The sequence below is a fragment of the Ursus arctos genome, unplaced genomic scaffold (assembly GCF_023065955.2).
Source record: "Ursus arctos isolate Adak ecotype North America unplaced genomic scaffold, UrsArc2.0 scaffold_34, whole genome shotgun sequence".
Taxonomy (NCBI): Eukaryota; Metazoa; Chordata; class Mammalia; order Carnivora; family Ursidae; genus Ursus; species Ursus arctos.
In genome coordinates, this window is record NW_026623030.1 from 10,290,252 (window position 1) to 10,307,926 (window position 17,675).

At 38.8% G+C, this 17,675-nt stretch overlaps 1 protein-coding gene and 1 pseudogene across 2 annotated transcripts in view; both read right to left on the reverse strand.

Annotated features, from left to right (window-relative positions):
• Positions 1–17,675, reverse strand: part of TTC28 (tetratricopeptide repeat domain 28) — a 590,823-nt gene that overhangs the window by 566,679 nt on the left and 6,469 nt on the right. The window lies entirely within an intron of this gene.
• Positions 12,737–14,395, reverse strand: LOC130542469 (40S ribosomal protein S18-like; annotated as a pseudogene).

The window sequence follows — 17,675 nt, forward strand, 5'->3', positions numbered from 1 at the left end:
TTTGGGTCTTAGGGACCATAGCTTAGAAGTAAACTCCAGACATTGGGAGTTTACTGCTTATCATAGTCATCATAGTCTCCCTAGCATGCTGTATTCTCTCAGTCTTTAAATGCATGTTTGCTGACACTCACCACCAAGCAATTGATCTCCCTAAGACTGGAATATCAGTAAAGAAACAAAGAGAATGACCAACTTTAAAAAATATGAACCTGAAGCTGTGTCCTGTGAATATCACAGTGGTTAAGCAAAAAATGTCATCACCTATGAATACCACACAAAGGATCAAAAACTTCAAGAACTTCAGAACAATAGGCAGGAGTGACATTAACGCTTTAAATTATTATCATGGGGCACCTGGGTGACTCAGTTGGTTAAGCATCTGCCTTCAGCTTAGATCATGATCCCCAGGTCCTGGGATCAAGTCCCATATGAGGCTCCCCGCTCAGCGCGGAGTCTGCTTCTTCCTCTGCCCCCCCTACCTGCTCAGGCGCACTCTCTCACCCTCACTCTCTCTCAAATAAATAAGTAAAAAAATAAATAAATAAATAACATTTAAAAATATTTAAACTTTTATGTTTCTCAGTTAATGTGAGAGTCTGATCAAAAGGGATGAATTGTTTAAAAAAAGGAAGAACAGGCCCAAAGTGGAGCTCACTTGCCCCATGACAGCAAACCAAGAATTAATATCTAACCTAACTGTAGTTTCAGCCTTTCTCAGGGATGTAACCTTTAACAACTCAATCTGGAATTACCTGATCAGCACTAGCGAGGTAATTTGCATGACAGGCCCCCACTCTTCCCCCAAAGGCAGGTAACCTTGCCTGAAACAATCCACTCTTTGTTAGAAACTTCCTTTTTCTGCCCCCTTCTGCCTATAAAAGCCCTCCAGTCTGTACAGCTCCCCAGAGCTCCTTTCTACTTGCTAGGTGGAATGCTGCTCCATTCAAGAATCATTAAGTAAAGCCAATTACATCTTCACACCTACTCAGTTGAATTGTAACAAACATAAATCTGATATGCATAACTTTGTGTTTCTGCACTGTTGTATTCACTTAAGATTAATAAATAAGTCGATACCATTTTATTAGGTTAACAACCAACTCCCTTCTTTTAAGACTAATGTGGAAAATAGTATGGCTTGTTTCCTCATAACAACAGATAATCAAAATACACAGTTCAAAATTAATTATTAAAATTTCAAATTCAACCAAGACACAAATACATGCAACTTAAACATTTAACACATAAGCATAAATAATTTATGTCATGCCATTAAATTTTAAGAGCATTTTTCAACAATTATGACAATAAAAATTCCTGAGGGTATAACTCATCTCCAAACTTACTGGTACTTTCATGCTTTCCTTTTTTGATAGGCATTTTGTGAGAGGTGAACTAATGCATAAAAATCGCTAAATGACCTTGTTCCTATTACAATATCCATTTTTGTAAAGGTAAAATCATGACTCTCATACAAATATGAAATGAACACACATCAAAGACTACTTAACTCATTAATTAATGAGGGACCCAGTAAAATATTACAATCAATTCAGAGGAGAATTCAAAATATCCCACGTGTATTGGCAATCAGAAATGCTGAAATGAATTTCTAAATAGATACAAACTGGCCTTTTCAGGGGAGGAGGAAAGTGAAATCAATTGTCCCTCCACCTGGAAATAATCATTTGCATATCTATGAACAAGAATAATTTGGATTGCCAGCAGTGAACAGAACTATAAAATACTTCAAAGACAATGAAAGGAGTAAAGTTCACAGAATCAGATAACCCAAAAGGATACACCACATTCCAGACAACCTACTTTTCCATTGAAGGCACCCACCAATGTTTTTCCACATCCATTTCAAGTCTTTCACAATTTTTCCAGACAGTCCCAAAGTGAAGTACACTAGAATCAAGGAAAAAGAACTATCTTTTATAGAAATAAATATGATCAAAAGAAGCCTGCCATGAAATAATTCAAAAGGAAGGGGTGCTACAACTAAACACTTAATCCACAACCTAGAATGCGTAATTAATGAAAATATAATTGTCCGTGTATTCAGCATCAATCAGAGGAGAATGAAACCTAGCTCAAAGTATAGAAGGATAGGACTCTAAACTCACAGTCACCAGTACTCTTACAAAGTGTGCATCTTAAGAGTCATGGTTGGCAAGAAAGGTACTTGATCACCTTGATGTGATATGGGCCAGGAGTGAATGGCCAAGAAAGAATTCTTGAGACGTTTTAATGCAAAAAGGTTTTTTTATTAAAGCATGGGGGGGGGCGCACCTGGGTGGCTCAGTCGGTTAAGCATCTGCCTTTGGCTCAGGTCATGATCCCAGAGTCCTGGAATCGAGCCCCACATAGGGCTCCTTGCTCAGCAGGGAGCCTGCTTCTCCCTCTTTCTCTGCCTGCCACTCCCCCTTGCTTATTCTGTCAAATAAATACATAAAATCTTTAAAAAAACAAAAAAAGCACGGAGAGAGGACCAATGGGCAGAAAGAGTTGCACTGTGATTGTGAGGAGCAATTATATTTATATATTTTTTAGGCCGGCTCCATGCCCAGGGCAGAGCCCAACACAGAGCTCAAACTCATAACCCTGAGATCAAAACCTGAGCTGAGATCAAGAGCTGGACTCTCAACCCACTGCGCCACCCAGGTGCCCCAATTATATACTTTAAAGTGGGGTTGGGTAGAGATAAAGGAAGTTTCTAAAGGGATGCTCATACGTTGAAGACTTAAAGGATCCTGCAGGTCTGCCTATCTTCGAACTAGGGCTGTTTTTTGCCTTCAGCAAAGCATTAACATTAAAACAGCTGTGAATTCCTTGAGGAATGTCATACTCCACCCGTCTCAGGTATTTGTCAAGGGGCACAAATTGTTAAGGAAATTTAATTTTATCTACATTTCTTTTGCCTTTGTTCTTATCAACCTGACTAGTGTTCTGGTTAAGGTGTAACCCCTCTTCTCACCTCCATCTTTTTAAAGTTAATTTTCAGAATTTGAAATCACTTTGACACGATCTGGATCAGCACTCAGCAAACTTCAGCTGCCTGTCTTTGGAAATAAAGTATTATTGGAACACAGCCACACCCATTTATTTGAACACTGTCTAAGGCTGTTTCTGTGTTACAACGGCAAAATTTAATAGTTAGAACAAAGAACGCACTACCCATAAAGCCTAAAATATTTACTATCAGGCCCTTTATAGAAAAAGTTTGCCCATCTCTGATCTAGATCAATCACTGCCAATACTTTCTAGTCTCTGGACTCCTTTTAAGCATCAAAACCTCTTTCTGATTTCTTAATTGTACATTTTAGGACAGCTAATTGAGAAATTACAATTGAGAAAATACAAAGGCTACTCTGAATTCAGTATTGCCTTTAAATACATGTATATTTTATTAATCTAACAGTATCTACACAAATTTGAGGGAAAAAAGAAGAATGCGTGAACAAGTTATTTTTTTACTTCATCTACAGGTAATTCTTGGCATACATGGGATCGGACCATGGGCCTCCCTTGTGTAGCGGGGCGGGGCAGGGGTGCAGAAGCATCTGGCTCCAGGGATCCCCAACAGACCAGGTTTGGCCACTTGCGGCTGACAAAATCCAAAGACACAGGGACGAGCGGTGGTGAAACAAGAAATGAATTTATTTCAGTGAGGACAACACCAGCAAGACAGGGGACTGGTGTCTCAAAGACTGTCTCTAAAGTGCCAAAAATACTTCCAGGTTTATATAAGGAAAATGTGGGACAAAGGTTGGTGGGTCTGTGCAGGGAGGCAGTGAAGGTCAAGTCAATCACTGGCAAGGAGTCAGTCAGGCAGGGTCTTGCTGCCTCAGGGCTGTCCTTATTGCTTGAGGGGTAGTTTCCATACCCCTCGGGGGATGCTTTGCCCTCAGGGTCTTTCTCCTGAGTTAGAGATAAGCTGGAAAGAAGAACTTATCAATTAGAAAGTTTGAGGTCAAAATGGAGGTAGTTGAGGGGCGCCTGGGTAGCACAGTCGTTAAGCGTCTGCCTTCAGCTCAGGGCGTGATCCCGGCGTTCTGGGATCGAGCCCCACATCAGGCTTCTCCGCTAGGAGGCTGATTTTTTCCTCTCCCACTCCCCCTGCCTGTGTTCCCTCTCTCACGGGCTCTCTCTCTCTGCCAAATAAATAAATAAAATCTTTAAAAAAAAAAAAAAATGGAGGTAGTTGAAGTCCTCTTCCACTCGGGAGTCCACAGAACAGTAGGAAGCAGTGATCTGGCAGAAGTTTCCAGGCTACAGAGAATAAAGGGCTATGCTGGTTAATCAAGTCTACTATCTAACTGTTTACAGAAATGTCTTGATATCAACTCCTCTATTGTTTTTGCCAGACCTTTCAAAATGTAAAAAACCTCAATAATCTAGGTTTATTTATTTATTTAAAGGAATATTTCATAGTAACCTGACCTGAAAAATTCAAAGGGAATTTATGTTACACAGAACTAAAAGTTTATAGAAAAATTTTGAGATTTTGTTCTATAGTTTATGTGGATGTCTGCTTAGAAATTTTTCAGAACAGGGGCGCCTGGGTGGCTCAGTCGTTAAGCATCTGCCTTCGGCTCAGGGCGTGATCCCAGCGTTCTGGGATGGAGCCCCATATCAGGCTCCTCCACTAGGAGCCTGCTTCTTCCTCTCCTACTCCCCCTGCTTGTGTTCCCTCTCTCGCTGGCTGTCTCTCTATGTAAAATTAACAAATAAAATCTTTAAAAAAAAAAAAAGAAAGAAAGAAATTTTTCAGAACAAAATCTTCTTAGCTGTGATTTAATCGCAAAACACGGAGATTATCGTTTGTTCCAGGACTAAAACAGACAAATATTTCTTCAGAAAATGCTGTCCGCCAACAGGATGGTCCTTCAATTAGATGAGACACCATGTTAAGCATCTCAAAATTGCTAAAATACCGACTGCATCTTTACCATTTGCCCATTCGATCCCTAGGGTATAAATATGCCCTCGGGGTACACCACAGAAGACCCCACATTCCAAGCATTCATCAGAAAATACAACTTATTGTTTGCTATCCAGAGAGGTTTTTTTCTTTTGTCACCAACTAGACCCCAAGACCTGACCTTTACTGCCCACCTTCTTGTACTCACTAATCTCTGTCTGACATTTTTCCTTAAGCTCTTCTTTTTGGCTTACCTCCTAACTCAGGCAAACGAAACCCAAAACCACCTCTCAGGTAACAGCAACTGCCCTCACAAGACCTCCCACCAGCCCAGACCCCCAGACTGGTTGAGCTAAACCGCTGACATTCACCTGTGCCCAGATGGGCTCCTGCATCCCTGCACCCCCACTATACATTCACCTGCCCAGTAACTGCCTGGAGTGAATGGCAATTACTCTTACTTCATCATAATACTAAAATCCCTGTCCAAGGAGGAACACAAGCCTCATTTATGTAACATACGATGTATGTACAGGCACGTTTACTTATGGCACATGTGTGACCTTATTCCTGTCTCTATACAAGATGACAAGGCTTCCCTATCTAAATGTTCATCCTAATCCTAAACAATAGGTACCCATTCTCCCTCTCTCTCTCTCATTCTCAGAGTCATGGCTTTGGAAGCTATTTCCCATGACCCCCTTACTTGCTGCAAATAAACTTTTTCTTTGCGTGACAACTCACCTGGTGTGATTTCTGTGACTCACCAACGAGCGAACTCATATTGGTTTGGTTACACTTTCATTAGCCTAAATCTGCCTCCTGATAGCCTTCATTTGGTCTGAGTTTTCTGCCCTAAAACATATTAAATGTTCTGCCTTCAGATATTATACACAACTCCCACACCTTCTGTATGCTTCTACAGCATGGGCCAAACCTTTAAGAAAATAAGCTACTACAAATTTGTCGCTTCAACCATCCCCTGTGGACAAGTAAATCTTTAGGTGAGGAGTGGGAAATGATGATATTCTCAAACTCAGAATGGAGGAGAACAGTAGCGCTCTAAGACTATAACTCTATTTTCCTAATGAATACTAAGACTGCATTCATTAGCTTCTCAGCAATTAAAGATAGTTCATGTTGAACTTACAGACAACCCAAAGCTCCTTCCCATAAATGCTTAATAAGATTTTTTCATGTTTTTGAACCTAAATGGAAAACCTTACCTATAATTAATTTTGACTTGATTTATCAACATACTCACTTATTGAACACATACTCTGTGCTAAGGACTGGACGTAAAAAAAGAAAACCAGACATGGTCCCTGCGCTCAAGATCACAGAATATATACCTTCATGGTTTCATCTTATTGGTATATCACTATATCACTGGTATATCACTACCTCTTTGAATCCTAATTTTTTCAGTGTGGTATCTACCCATCTCGTATTTGTGAAACTCTCATGCCTTCATCCAAGAATAGTATTATTGCAAGAGACGAGATTTAAAAAATAGAGCCCTGTGTGTCGGTACAGACCTCCTGCAGGTTTTTATCACCTCTAACATTCTCTAATTCAATAACTTTATTATCTTTAAATCTACAAAATTCATGTCCATAAGATTATCATGTGATACTTTATAAAACTGTTTAAGAAAATCAAGACATACTAGAATAACCCTTAAAAAAAGAAAGGTAGGGGCGCCTGGGTGGCTCAGTTGGTTAAGCATCTGCCTTTGGCTCAGGTCATCATCTCAGGGTCCTGGGATCTGGCCAGTATCGCTGGGCTCCCTGCTTGTCAGGGAGTCTCCTTCTCCCTCTCCCTCTGCTCTCCCTCACCCCCCGGCCCCCACTCATGCTCCTCTCTCAAATAAATAAAATCTTCAAAAAAAAAAAAAAAAGTAATGACAAATTCCTAAGCACACCCATGTTGGCTACTAGTCCTTATCACCTCTATCTGTATCAGTCAGGATCAGTCAGAAGACAGGAATCATACCTGTTACTTGGACAGACAGAACTTAATGTAAGAGTTGTTAAGGAGTATGAAGTTTCTAGGTAAGTGGCTGAAGGGGCAAAAAAGAGAACCCTAAGGAATCACAGGGATAGCAACTGCTGAAAGCACCTATCACGCCCAGGGCTTGGCTAACAAAGGCTTAGAAGGGGTCCAGGGCACTTAAAGTCAGACTTCTGAGGAGAAGGCACTGCTCAGCTAGTGCTGGTGTCTGTGACTTCCAAGGAGAGAATCCAGGGACCTAGAACCTCTAAGAAGGGGCATTAGCTGGCGGGTATTAGTGGTCTCTGAAGAAAGCTTGATGAAACCGGTCCTCAAGTGTTAGAAAAACTGCAAACAGGATCCAGCAACTACCGCAGGAAGGTACTACTGCTGCCAGGATGAAGAAGGGCTGTTAGGGTGGTACTCACAGGAACAGCCTAGAGGAAGGCCCCAGGAAGCAAAGAAGAAAGAGCAAGTCCCTCCCTGCCCCTCCAGCCTTTTACTGCCCCTAATCTGCCAGCCAAAAGCAGCAGCAGGCAGTGCAGAAATACAGCCTGCAGCGTCCCAGCCCCCAGGATCACAAAGCAGAATAAACAAGACAGAGTTGGAGCTAAAAGATTACTGGCAAAATACTTTGTTCTAAGGTCACATAAACTGTTTCAAATAACCTACAACTTTGTGCAGGTGATCAAAATCAATATCAGTCTGGGGCACCTGGGGGGCTCAGTCAGTTAAGCATCTGCCTTCGTCTCAGGTCGTGATCTCAGGGTCCTGGGATGGAACCCCCATCGGCCTCCCAGCTCAGCAGCGAGTCTGTTTCTCCCTCTCCCTCTGTGATCTCTCTCACCTTCGCTCTCTCCAAAATAAATAAATAGAATCTTTTTAAAAAATCAATATCAATCTGCATCCGACACTTAATGTAACTCCTGCTACACTGAGGAATTACTAATAACAATAGTAATAACAACAAAAACCACACCTAACATTTACTTAACATTTACTATATATCTGGAACTATTTTAAATAGCATATATGTATTAATTCACTTAATCCTTACAAGAGCCCTGTAAAGTAGGCAATGGTAATATTCCCACTTTATAGATGGGAAAAAGAGGTACAGATCCCATGCCTTTGACTACGACATATGCTACAATGCCATGATACACAACTTTCTCTAAACTTAAGGTAGCCTTTGAAGTGCAGCACTGCTTGAACACAACTTGCTTATATACTTTTTTAAAGTTCGCACCTCGATTTGCAGCTAGATAGAATATCATTTTCTCACATGGGGAGTATTTCTCAAGACTCTCCGCTAAGAACATCCAACCTGGCAACAAACTCCTGGCGCCCCAAGCAATGAAGGATAAAATAGGCAGAAAATTAAGCAATGAAATAATCCTACACACTGCAAAATAAAACTACTACCTTCACTACTGTCACATTCAGAAATCAGAAGTACATTAATTCATGGCAGATATGTATAAATTATTATTTCTATAGACTGAAGCTCACAAATGTCCTGGTGTGAGAATATAAAATGAAGAGTTCTGGATCTTTGAAACTAAATACGTGTCAGGCACCTGGGTGGCTCAGTCAGGGAACCGTCTGACTTCAGCTCAGGACATGATCTCAGGGGTGCTGGGATGGAGCCCCGCACCAAGCTTCCCGCTGAGTGAGGAGTCTGCTTATCCCTCTGTCCCTTCCCCTGTTTGTGTTCTCTCTCTCTCAAATAAATAAAATTTAAAAAAAATACTAAATAGATGTCCTACATACAAACTTTGTATAAATGTAGATTGAATAAAATATTTTTTAGTTTCTTGCAGTACTGTTAAACATTATATGTGTTTTTAGTGTCATGACTGAGGATTCAGGATTACAAAAAGCCAATGTTAAAATACTGCTGCATCTAAAGTACAAAAAGTAATAAAATACTACACAAGAAACAAAATTTGGGGTGCCTGGGTGGCTTAGTTGGTTGGGTGTCTGACTCTTGATTTCAGCTCTGGTAGTGATCTCCAGGTCCTGGAACTGAGCCCTACGTTGGGCTCCTCACTCAGCAGGGAGTCTGCTCGTCTTCTTCTCCTTCTGTCCCTCCCCCTGCTCACATACTCAAGCTAATAAATAAATTTAAAAAAAATTCTTCTTAAATTTTAGCCAAATCAATATAAACTTCACAACTCCCTCTGTAAAATCAATCAAAACGATGTGACAATGGTAGGAAAACAAGCACACTTGAAAAAAATTTTAACTTGTAACACATGAATTAATTCCAGTTCTTCAAACTAAAACCAGAAATAAATATGTACTCTAGAAGAGTAATCTTATGTCTATATACCTGCTACCCTGTTTACCCACCTCATAAAGGATAGAAAGAAGTCTTTTTATTTAAGTCTTCTCTAAGTAGCTTTGAGTTCACAAATAGACATGACTTAAAACATAGCAGTATAAAATGTCTCCAGACATTCAACTATTTCAACTCTATTTCAAGAATAATAAGCTCAAAATTTAATATTTATTAAGTAAATACCTACATTTTAGCCTCACAGGAAATTCAAATGCAGAATACTTCATGAAGAATTTCTAGAATCTATTTTTTAACAACAAAAAAACTTATTTCAGGAAATTATGTTTGTTTCACAAACCTAGCCTCAGTCTAAAATTCTGAATCAACAAATGATTTACAGTATTAATATGCTTTGTCTCTATTTAACAACTTTTAATTTGCACGATAAAGACTGATTCCTCCTTAATAGTAAAAAAGGAAGATATAAGCAGTGATTTTCTCCTGGTTGCTTAACACGTTGTATACTCTGACCCCTTATTTAGATTTTCCCGCACCACCTCAAGACTGGGGGATCCTGGGCCCATTCCTGCATGTGGTCATTGCCAGTCTGTCTTCTCATGCTCAACTACTGTCTGTTCTCTCCCGACTTATTTCCCCCCCCCAAGGACTGATGGCCACTCACCCCACTGAGATGGCCATGAGAGAAGGGGAGTGTTTTCCCCCAGGAAATGGGGGGCAATTGCCTTTTCCCCAAGGAATGTGTCCAGCACCCCTTGGTCAAAGCATTGTTGCTATAAACTATTTCTGGGGCGCTCTAGGGCCCCCTTCCTCAGCACACTTCTGGGGAAAGTAGGCACTATAGTAACTCATGAGGATTTTCCTTACCAACAATAAATGGAGACAACCTAATAAAAAAACAAACAAACAAAAAAAAAAAACAAGCTGTGATTTTATTTTACAATTCTTTTTATTTCAGAGATACATACGAAATTAGAATCATTCCTCTACTATTCTAAAAATCGTTGTTTTTATATAGCCTCATTTCACTTAATACTTTTCTTCATTCTCTGGTTTAATTCCCACGCTTCATTCAAGTAATATATGTCAGGTACCACATTATTAGTTTAATAACAGTTTTGTAACCTCAAATACTTACAAAATTAAACCATTGACATTGTAGTTAATTTTAACTTTTGACTGATAAAAGTTACTAGGTAAAAAAATTCAAGAATAAAAGTAAATACTCATCCCTTTGTTCTGTCATTATAGAGACTTAAATTCCAGAATACTGTGCCAACATAACCTTAAACCTCACAGTAAAAACTAGGTTTTAACAAGATACTCAAGAGAATTGCCTCTATTACTGTCTTGCAATAAATCTAACATTCAGTAGCAAAAGATAATTATAACTGATCACTCTTTGCTTAATGATCATTCAAATCAAAGACCCAACTCATACAATGTTTAAGAACATAGACTCCAGAGCAAGACTGCTAACTCACAGTCCAGGGTAACTCAACTTCCTAGCTGTGTGATCTTGAGCAAGTTACTTAATAACCTCACTGTACCTCAGTTTCCTCATGTGTAAAATGGGAATAACAACAGTACCTACCTTATGAGGTAGTTATGAGGACTAAATTAGGTAATATACAAAAAGGACTTAGAACAGTGTCTGACACCTAGTAAGCACAATACATTAGCTATAATAATCTGAAACCAATAGACCCTCCACTATGAAAGGAATACTGCCTCTATACAACTGCTCTACAATTTACATGGTTCTTCCAAATATGCCTAATGGAAATTTTTTTTTTAATTTTTTATATTTATTTGAGAGAGAAAGCACGAGCAGGGGGAAGGGGCCAAGCAGACTCCCTGCTGAGCAGGGAGCCTGAGGCAGAAACTTGATCCCAGGATGTGGGATTGTGACCAGAGCCAAAGGCAGACACTTAACTGACTGAGCCACCCAGGCGCCCCAGAAATTTTTTTTAAATATAACTGGAATTTATGGTCAATTTCCTGAACAATTTTTATAAATGGTTTTCATAAATCTTTGTGGAGATTAGGAAGCTCTTGAATTTAACAAGAGCATTATTTTGACAGAACAACTTTCAAAAATCCTGTTAATACATAAGTTAAAACCATAAGGATCCAAGACAGCACTCAATACAAAAACATTATATGCAGAACACAAAAGGAATTGTGGCAGTGTTTTTAGTACTGTCTCAGGAAATTGTGCAATCTGCTGTAATACACTTTTCCTACCGATAAGAAACTACATACAAGACCAAATGTCCAATAAAGGTGTCTGAATTTCAAAATCACTTTAGTAACATGCAAATTCCTGAGAGGACATACCCAGATGTGTAACTAGTTAACTCCAAAATAAAAGGTACTATCTCAACCCAAGTGTTTAGCCTTATCAAATATATATATATATATTCCTCAATATCAAATTACACTAACAAAGTTATCAGGAAACTAAGCTTCTAGTCTCAGAGGACAGGTCACCGGGAAAGTCTCATGGAGTTGAGTTTCCTCTGCTCTACAACTTGGCACAGTAATCTTATAAGCACATGAGGGTCAATCTGCTTGCATTAAAAATGCTTACACTTACACTTAAAAATGTCACAGGCCTGATTATTTCAAAGAAAGTTCAGACATACATTCCAACATGTTTATGTGACATTTAATTCACAGAAATTTTCTCATCCCTCTTAATTTCAGGTGTTCCCTACATAAATGCTTAGTGAACATTTTATTTTAGATAATGTAAAGACAGATTCTACAAATCTCAACTATTTCTCAAAATATATCTAATTATTGCAAAGTGTTAATAATGTAAATCAAAATAATGAGAGAATATATGGATTTATTATTAGATTCAATCTATTTTTCCCTATGCCTGAAATTATACATATGCACTCACTCTGTTTTAACTATTACTTTTGAATTTACTTCACTCCATAAGACAGCTTCAGATGACAGGATCATCTTAGATGACAGGTATAATCCTGCTCATTTTACCATGTATCAGTGAAAACAAAAATGGGAGAGGGGCATATAAAGACTATAGAAGAATATCTCTTTTTTTTCTTTTAGGAAAATATCTTTAATGGCATTTTAAAAGATTAAACATTTTTTCTTTTTTTTTTTTTCAAGAAGGCTCCACGCCCAACGTGGGGCCTGAACTCACAACCCCAAGATCAAGAGTTGCATGTTCCACCAACTGAGCCAGCAAGACGCTCCTTTTCTTTTTCTTTTCTTTTTTTTTTTTTTTTTTAAAGATTTTATTTATTTATTCAACAGAGATAGAGACAGCCAGCGAGAGAGGGAACAGAAGCAGGGGGAGTGGGAGAGGAAGAAGCAGGCTCATAGCAGAGGAGCCTGATGTGGGGCTCGATCCCATAACGCCAGGATCACGCCCTGAGCCGAAGGCAGACGCTTAACCGCTGTGCCACCCAGGCGCCCCTCTTTTTATTTTCTACTTGATTTTTTTATACCTATAGTGAGATATAGTTCACATACAATAAAATTCATCCTTTCAAAGTGTGCAGCTCAGTGGTTTTTTATTTATTCACAGTTTTGTAACCATTACCACAATTCTAATATTTCCGTCACTCCCAAAAGAGGCCCCATACCCATGAACAGTCATTCCCCACTCCTCCTCTCCAAGTCCCTGGCAATACTAATCCACTTACTATCTCTATGGGTTTGCCTATCCTGAATATTTCACACAAATGTAATTATACAATATGTGATCTTTTGTGACTGGCTTCTTTCACTCAAAATGCTTTCAAGGTTCATCTTGTATCATGTGTTAATACTTCTTCCTTTCAAATGGCTGAATACTATTCTACTATATGAATACACCACATTTTGTTTATCCACTCAACAGTTAGTTGATACAGTTACGGGTTGTTTCCATGTTGGGGCTATTATGAATAATGCTGCCATGAACATTCATGTACAAGTTCTTGTGTGGACAAGTGCTTTCATTTCTCTTGGATATAAATGTAGGAGTAGGGGCGCCTAGGTGGCTCACTCGTTAAGCATCTGCCTTCGGCTCAGGGCATGATCCCAGGGTTCTGGGATCAAGCCCTGCATCAGGCTCCCTGCTCCGCTGGGAGCCTGCTTCTTCCTCTCTTACTCCCCCTACTTGTGTTCCCTCTCTCACTGGCTGTCTCTGTCAAATAAATAAATAAAATCTTAAATAAATAAATAAAATCATAAATGAATGAGTGAATGAATGAATGGAGTAGAATTACTGTGCCATATGGCAGCTCCGTGTTCAGCATTCTGAAGAAATGTCAAAGTGTTTTCCTAAATGGCTGTACCATTTTACATTCTCACCAGCATTGTATGAGGACTCCAATTTCTCCACATCTTCACCAACACTTGTTATTATCTTCTTTACTTTTAAGCCATTCTAGTAGGTGTGAAGTGGTATCTCATTGTCATTTTGATTTGCATTTTCCTGATGACTAATACCTTTTCGTGTGTTTATTGGTCATTTGTACATATTCTTTGAGAAATGTCTATTCAAATACTTTGTCCATTTTTTTAAATTAGGTTATTTTCTTATCACGAGTTGTAAGAGTTCTTTATATATTCTTGACACAACTCCATTATCAGATCATGATTTGCAAATATTTTCTTTCATTATGTGGGATTTCTTCACTTTTTTTTTTAAACAAAGAAGCCATAAGTGTATAAAGTATTTATTAACAGAAAAGAACTACAGATTTATTTCTTCTTGGACATACCCACAGTGCAGCCACAGTGGCCTGTGGTCTTGGTCTGCTGGCCTGGGACACAAAGTCCCCAGAAGTGACACAGCCCTCTGTGGGCTCAAATCTTCTTCATCCTGAGTCTTCATGAAGTTTGTTGTCCAGACCATTGGCCAGGACCTAGCTGTATCTTCTATCCTTCACATCATTTTGTATGTTCCAGAACCAGTCTGGGATCTTATACTGGTGTGGATTCTGTATCATGGTGATCACACATTCCACCTCATCCTCAGGGAGCTCTTCTGCCCCCTTGGTGAGGTCGATGTCTGCTTTCTTCAACACCACACCTTTGCCCTATACCCTTAATTGCAGTGATGGCAAAGGCTAATTTCCACTGCCCATCGATATTGGTGTTCAGTATTCACAAAATGAGCTGGAATTCTCAGGGATCACTAAAGACATGGCAGTGATTCTAGTGACAGCATGCAGGGCTACTGTGGAAGACCTCTTTTCACTTTCTTGCTGCTGTCCTTTGACACACAAAAGTGTTTAATTTTAATTAAGTCCAATTTATCTACTTTTTCTTTTGTTACTTGTTTTTGGTATTATATTTAAGAAATCATTACCTACGGGGCCCCGGGCTGGCTCATTAGGTAGAACATGCAACTCTTGATTTCTGGGTCGTGAGTTCAAGCCCCATTTTGGGCATAGGAATTACTTTAAAAAAATAAAATAGGGGTGCCTGGGTGGCTCAGTTGATTAAGTGTCTGCCTTCAGCTCAGGTCATGATCTCAGGGTCCTGGAATCAAGCCCCACATTGGGCTCCCTGCTCAGCAGGGAGTCTGTTTCTGCCCCTCTCCCTATTTCTTCTCTCTCTCTCTTACTCACTCTCTCTCAAGTAAATACAATCTTTAAATACAGAAATAAATAAAATAAAAATCACTGCCTAACCCAAAGGCACAAAGATTTACTCCCGTGTTTTCTAAAAAGTGTTTTATTGTTCTTGCTCTTATTGTTTGGGTCTTTGATATTTTTTGAGATCACTGCTATTCTTTTGCAGGTGGAAATCTCGCTGTCCAGCACCATTTGTTGAAAAGACCATTCTCTCCCCCACTGAGTGGTCTTCACACCATTGTTGAGAATCAATTGACCATAAATGTGAGGGTTTATTTCTGGACTTTCAATTCCATTGATCTATGTTATTCCTATGCCAGTACCACTGACTTGAGCACTATAGTTTTATAGATTTTAAAACTGGGAAGTGTGGGTGCCTCGGTGGCACAGTTGGTTGGGCAGCCAACTCTTGGTTTCAGCTCAGGTCGTGATCTCAGGGTCATAGAATCGAGCCACACATCGGGCTCTGCGCTCAGCATAGAGTCTACATAAGACTCTCTCTTCCTCTCCCTTTCCCCCCTCCCCTGCTCACACACATATGCACTCTCTCTCAAAATAAATTAATTAATTTATTAATTTATTAATTATTTTAAAAATTGGGAAGTGTGAGTCCTCTAAGTTTGTTCTTTTTTTTCAAGATTGTCTTGGCTATTCTCGGTACCCTACACTTCCACATGGATTTCAGGATCAGCTTATAGATTCCTGCAAGAAAGGCAGATGGGATTTTTATAGGGAATGCACTTATCTGTACATTACTTGGGGAAATATTGCCATCTTAATACTGTTAAGTCTTCTGGTCCATGAACATGGGATATCAAATTTAGACTTACTCTTACTTTAAAATTACATTCCTTAAACTGGTCAGTCCAACTGCTAAAACAATATAATCCAAAAAAAAAAAAACCTTCAACCCCAAAGAACTGAATCCGTTCCAGCTTTACTTGATGCTGAAGAGTTCAATCACAAAAGAAAGAAAAGTGATCCAGTTACACAGAGATCCCAACAACATTTTTTAGAATGTTTGCCGTTTAAATCTAACCATTACCTTCTTCTCTCCTCCCATTTCCACTTTCTACTTATTTGGCCAATTACTTTCCAATGCATACTTTTCTTTTAGTCCATTCTATCATTACCTTCCCCTCCTCATCTTTCAAAAACTATTTTTTCTTGTGTCTCATCTAAAAATGAACACTAATGACTTTCTATATGCATGATTTGGCAAAATATAATATCAAGGTTAATTTGATTTTTCCTTTTATGATGACTAACACTAGAGAACGATAATCTTAGTAATGTTCATCTTCATCCAAGTGATATTCTTTATGCAATTCTACAAGTACAATGAATATTAATAACAAATTTTTCCTACCAATTGCTGACCCAAGTCTACAGTAAGTTGAAACATTACCACGGCGATTTTTGAACTTCCACTATGGCAAACTTAGCCAATAATAGCATGGAAATGCCAAATGTATAATCATGGAATGGGAAGCCACATACAATAATACGCCTTCCCTTACTTAAAAGTCACAGCTAACCTATTTTTTACTCTTGCAAAATTACAACACAAAGTCAGGTTTGCTGTGTTACTTAGACCACCTACCATTTCTTAGCAATCCTGTTCTTTATCCACAAAATAGTACCACATCTTCATTAATCATCAATTATTTGTCAACTAGAATCTCAACAAATCACATTTCAGATTGCTGTAAGTTACTTCTACACTATTAATTGTTTAAAATAATGCATGCCAGGGGCACCTGGCTGGCTCAGTCAATAGACCATGTGACTCTTGATCTCAGGGCTGTGAGTTCAAGCCCCACACTGGGCACAGAGCTTACTTAATTAAAAAAAAAAAATCCTAACTAAAATAATAAATGTTCTTCAGACTGAAAACTCCTCTCTTAGAGATAATATAGCCACAAGATAAAAAAGGGATTTTTGGTAGTGGTCACAATGAGGGCAATTAGAACCACACTATCACACCTATTTCCCTCCCCCTTTTCCTGTTCTATTCCCTAGTTACTGTTACTGCCTTGTTAATCTCCCAAAACTACTTCTGATCTTTAGTAAAAGGGACTAGTAAGAATATAGTACATAGAACATAACTCAACCGTAAGAAAATACTAATGGTTAAAACAAGTCTTATATTACAGTATTAGGTAGACATTACCAATGTATAATCTAGTCAAAATACTTAACTCGTATCCATGAAGTCTTTTTATATAGCTCCTAGTTTATAGGAAACAGAGGAACAAGATAAATACGATACCACATGAAAGCCACCAGACAAACCCAGAAGATAGGACATTCTTCAGGACAACTGTTTTGGGCTCTTCAGTGAGTCAGTATCATGAAAAAGGGAACCATGCAAGATTATAAGAGACTTATGTGACATTAATTAAGAACTGATCCTGGATTAGACATACAGCTTTAAAGAATATTTTGGGAAAAAAAAAAAAAAAGAATATTTTGGGACAGAGGTGTCTGGGTGGCTCAGTTGGTTAAGCATCTGCCTTCAGCTCAGGTCTAGATCTCAGGGTTCTGGGATCAAGCCCCAAATCGGGCTCCCCACTCAGTGGGGAGTCTGCTTCACCCTTTCCCTCTCCCCCTCCCCACTACTCGTGTGCTCATTCTCAAATAAATGAAAAAATCTTTAAAAAAAGGAAAAGAAAAAGAATATTTTGGGACAGATTGGGAAAATAATAATTGAATATTGCCTAATCATTTAATAAGAGGGAACTACTTAAATGGAAAGGGGGAGTAAAAAAAAGGAGGTTTCAAACCAGTATCTATATATGTTTACCATACAAACCAGCAATCCTACTCTTAAATACTTACTCTTTAT